The sequence below is a fragment of the Rutidosis leptorrhynchoides genome, chromosome 1, assembly GCF_046630445.1.
Source record: "Rutidosis leptorrhynchoides isolate AG116_Rl617_1_P2 chromosome 1, CSIRO_AGI_Rlap_v1, whole genome shotgun sequence".
In the NCBI taxonomy this organism is placed as follows: Eukaryota; Viridiplantae; Streptophyta; class Magnoliopsida; order Asterales; family Asteraceae; genus Rutidosis; species Rutidosis leptorrhynchoides.
Window position 1 is genome coordinate 175,979,532 of NC_092333.1, and position 5,146 is coordinate 175,984,677.

The 5,146-nt window shown below is 33.6% G+C and overlaps 1 non-coding gene across 1 annotated transcript; it reads right to left on the bottom strand.

Moving 5' to 3' along the window:
- Positions 1–1,374: 1,374 nt before the first annotated feature.
- Positions 1,375–1,481, bottom strand: LOC139887407 (small nucleolar RNA R71). The gene has a single exon (XR_011773241.1). It is a non-coding gene; the product is annotated as a small nucleolar RNA R71 (small nucleolar RNA).
- Between the last annotated feature and the right edge of the window lie 3,665 nt (positions 1,482–5,146).

Consider the following 5,146-nt stretch of genomic DNA (forward strand, 5'->3'; position numbering starts at 1 on the left):
AAAATAATATTTTTATAAAAATAAGTAATTTTATCACTTTTTATATCTTTTTATATTTCGTATCATTTTTATCGTTTAAGCATAATTTTATAATTTTTCGCTCGTACTTAGTTTTAAATTTAGTATTTCCCATAGTTATTTATATTTTTAGATTTTTAGGATTTGCCGTAAAATCTCTTAAGTGCTTTTTCTTTAGACTAAGATTTAGGTGCTTTAGAATTTTGCGACGCCGTTTTATAAATTTTAGTACTTTTTAAGTTATTGCCGTTTTGGATATAGAATTTCTTTTAAGCTTTAATACTTTTAGACGCAACTTTTAATTCTTAGTTTTCAGACTTTTAAGTTTTGACGCGCTAAGTTCTTTTTATTATTTTTCGATCTTTTATTTTTTGACGTTTTTTGACGCGCTCTTTTTCTTTCTTATTTCTCGACGCTCTAGTTTTTAGGACATAGAATTTTCTATTTCTTCTCTAAAATTTCAACGAAAAATTATTTTAAGCGGTTAAATTGATAGACATCCAAAATTTTCCGGTTCGTAGTAATAGTTGGATTTGTTAGTGGCGAGTTGTGGGCTTCCGATTTAAAGGGTCCTGGCTACCTGCTGCATCTATTGGCTATTCAAAACGTGGGCAAAATCAAAAAGTCTATTAATTTGATAACTTATATAATTTTTATTTTTATAACTAATAGGATATTCAGTGAATGCACCGAGCAAAATGTTCACCACCTTTCATACGTTCCCCACCTGTAACTCAATCAAGACAACTAGCCAACATTGTCGCCGTTGATTTTTCTTTAGAATCGTCATCTAGTCGACCAAGTACTCCAATTCAAATTTCCGATAATCCATTTTTTAAACCCGACCTCACAATTGAGAATCCGGATGATATTCAAGGACAATTCCAAGATCCTGAAACACTAATCATTCCTCCTGAACCACAAACCGTTAAATCAGAATCCTTTAGTGATTCAGATTCAACAAATTCAATTATGGAAGTAACGGAACCTCTAAGTATGGAAGACCGAATGAGAGCCACAAGCACTGGCCAAGGTCACCCCATTATTAAACCAGATATTAATGCACCAGATTATGAAATCAAAGGACAAATCCTAAACATGGTAACTAATCAATGCCAATATAGTGGTACGGCAAAAGAAGATCCAAACGAACATCTTCGAACCTTTAAAAGGATTTATACTCTATTCAAAATCAGAGAAGTTGAGGATGAACAGATTTATCTCATGTTGTTTCCCTAGACTTTAAAGGGAGAAGCTAAAGATTGGTTAGAATCGTTACCTGAAGGGGCGATTGATACATGGGATGTTTTAGTTGAAAAAATTCTTAAACAAATCTTTCCGGCATCTAAAGCTGTGAGACTTTAAGGAGAAATTGTTACATTCACGCAGAAGCCAAATGAAACTCTATATGAGGCGTGGACAAGATTTGAAAAATTGTTGAGAGGATGTCCTCAACACGGTTTAGATACTTATCAAATAGTACAAATATTCTATCAAGGATGCGACATCACTATACGAAAAGACATCAACATAAGAGCTGGTGGTTCCATTATGAATAAAACCGCAACTGAAGCTTACAAAATTATTGATAACACAACCTCCCACTCTCATGAGTGGCACAAAGAAAAAGATATCTTTCGTTCATCTAAAGCGGCTAGAGCCGATTCTAGCCATGACTTTGATTCCGTTTCCGCAAAAATAGATGCTTTCGAGAGACGAATGGAAAAGATGAATAAAGATATTCACTCAATACGAATCAGTTGTGAGCAATGCGGTGGACCACACTTAACGAAAGATTGTAATGTTGAACAAATGATGGAACAACGTGAGAATGTTTCCTACATGAACCAAAGGCCGGGAAATAATTATCAAAATAATTATCAACCGCCAAGGCCGAACTTTAATCGAAATCAAAACATTCTTTACAATCCAAATGGACCCAACAATAACTCGTACAACCAACAAGGTCTGAATAACCAACCAACTCAAAACAACACTTTCAATCAACAAAGACCTAGCTTGTATAAACCACCACAACAAACCGAAGAGAAAAAGCCAAATCTGGAAGAAATGATGGCAAAGCTAATGGAATCTCAAACACAATTTATTACATCTCAAACCCAAACAAATGAAAGGTTTGATCAATCATTAAGAACTCAACAAGCTTCCATTTTGAATCTAGAAAAACACGTAGGAACTCTTGCTAGCATGATGAGTGAGAGGGAACAAGGAAAACTACCGAGTAATACTGAAGTAAATCCTCAGAATGAGAATGTTAATATGGTTTCAACGAATTCTGAAAAACCAACACCAGAAGATGGGAAGGTTTTTGATGTGAGTAACAATGAAGAAGTTACAACACCACCACCACCCGAGTATGTAAAGCCAGTGGTGGCACCATACAGACCATCCATCCCATTTCTAAGAAAAGGAGTTGAGTATGAGCAAGTAATAGGTAATAAAGTTTGTGATACCTCTGGAAAGAAGAAGAAGAATAAGAAAGTGCAAGAAACAAAAATCATAAAAATAAATTCGGTGAAGACAGTTCCACCAAAACCTCCACCAAGGTTGAGTGATCCGGGTGAATTTATTGTTCCTTGTCTACTTGGTAATTGTGTCATGCATGATGCACTAGCAGATTTAGGTGCAAGTGTGAGTGTTATGCCTCTTTCATTATATAAGAGATTAGGAGTAGGTGAGTTAAGTCCAACAGAGATGAGTGTTCGACTCTTTGATCAAACCATTAGGCACCCAGTTGGAATTGCTGACAACCTACCCGTTCAAGTGGGTAATTTAACCTTTTTAGTCGAATTTATTGTTATTGACATAGAAGAGGACTCAAACATTCCTATAATTTTAGGTCGACCATTCTTAGCGTCCACCGGGGCGTTATTTGATGTAAGAAAGTTCAGAATGACACTTAGTAATGATGAAAAATCGATCACCTTTGTGAGTCGAAAGTCTAAATCTCCACCAACCAAAATCGTTGAACCAACAAAAACGATTGGTAAGAACCATGTTATTTTACCAAATCCAACGGTAGTGCTTAACAATAATAAAACGCCTAAGTGTGGGGAAAATGAAGTAACACCTAATGATGACCTAATAACAAAGAACCCCGTTGTTGATACGAAATTAAATGACCCCGTTATTAATAGTTCAATGAAGAAACTTATTAAACGAATTTGCGATGCTAGAACCAAGGGGAACTTTAAGTTATGTAACCGGCTAGTATCCAATCTATCGCCTAAAGAAAAGGTGAAACTAGTTGAATTTGTGGATGTTACATAGGAATCAGACCAATGGCTTAAAGGAAAAGTCACAGATATGCAAGTTGATTATGGTCCAAGAGAAATTGACGATGAAGTTAATCACAATTTCAAAACCACGGCTATATAAGTGTGGGGAGATTCAAATGTTCTAAAAAGAAATAATGATGTCTAGAGTTATTTATTCTGTTCTCGTGTAGTTCCAAGAATGGAATCCGATTGGTCTTTTTCGCTAGCAGACACTAAAGAACTAGTTTTCTCCCCCCATTTTGAATTTTTGTTTTATAGGTTTTGTATGAAATTAATACGCTTTTTAAATTTAAGTTTTGTGTGAATTTAAAAACAAAAATTACTTTATTTCATTAAGTTTAAAAAATGATTTCTAAAATTTATCGTAAGTTGAAGACTAGGTCATGGAACCGAAATTGCTTTACCCGAGGGCGGGGCGAAAAATTTTGTTATCATTATTTTTAATTTTATTGATCTAAAGTATACCAAAAAAATTAAAAAACCCAAAAATCTTTGCTTTTAAAACAATCGCTTTGAAAACGACAAATTTTAAATTTTGTCGAGGGACGGACTAGGTAAACGTACCGAAACTACCTAAAGTAAAAGGAAACAAAATTTTAAAAAAAATTATTCATTTAAATTGTTTTAATAAATAAAGGTTTTATAAAAAAAATATATAATAGAAATATTATGTATGTTTGTAGTTTTTTTATTTATAAAACAGGATAAAACAGCGCACTTTCAAAGACTGACATTAAGTTCAGCAAACGCTACTAATTTTGATGACAAGACGCAAAATATCAAATGTGATATAAAATAATATGTTTGCAAACTCGATATTTTTAATCACTTTTCTACACTAATCACCCTCATGAATTTATAATTATAGTCTGATTTCATGCAAATGAGGGTATTGCATGATCTCAAGTGTGGGGAAGGGTTATAAATTCTCTCGGGTTTACACTTAGTTTAATTGCCAAATTTTGTGAAAATTTGAAAAATTTTCAACTAAATGAATTCAAAATCATGTTTATACATATTTATGAACGATAAAACTAGGTGTTAATATCGAAATTATTGTTACCTCGGAGAGAACATAAACGGAGAAACAACCCAAAACGTTAGAATTCATTTAAAATAGATTAGAGGAGAATAAAAAGACAAAGAAAATAAATAAATAAAAGCTAAGTGTGGGAAGAATTTACCAAGTTATTTAAAACACATATCACATATGTTTGTACAAGATTATTACAGGTACTTTTGTTTTGGACGATTTTAATCAGTTTTACCTAATTTACTGTAATATATTTAAAAGAAAGATGGATCTGCACGATGAATCAATTCCATCATTAAAAGGAAGTAAAGTCTTCCCAAAAAGACACGCGCTTCTTGATTTTGGTCAAGAAGTTGTCGTCCAGACCAGCTGTAGGTTGACGAAAAATCTAGAAAAGTCATCTCTAAAATCAGCAGGAAATCCACGGACCTCAGCATCAAACAGGGTCGCCAAGTGGTCAAACTTATCCTAACCATAAGAGGATCTGTTTCGTAAAATGGGGAGGGCGCCGTGCAAATTAGCTTGATAAGACTAATGAATCAGACCCCCAGAAAGGATAATCTTCTTAAAGATTAAAAATCAGCTTTTAAGCCTGATATTACTCAATCCTTGAGATTGACTTTAAAGATTGAGAATTACAAACTCATGGAATTCGATGATATCTGAACTCGAGCTTGAACGAGAAAATATTTTGATCAAATTATAAACCGATTTGTTTTCTGAAAACCCATTTTCAATGCGTTCATTACTATTGAACGTAAAATCCTAGGAATTCACCTAGAATTCATTAGGTCAC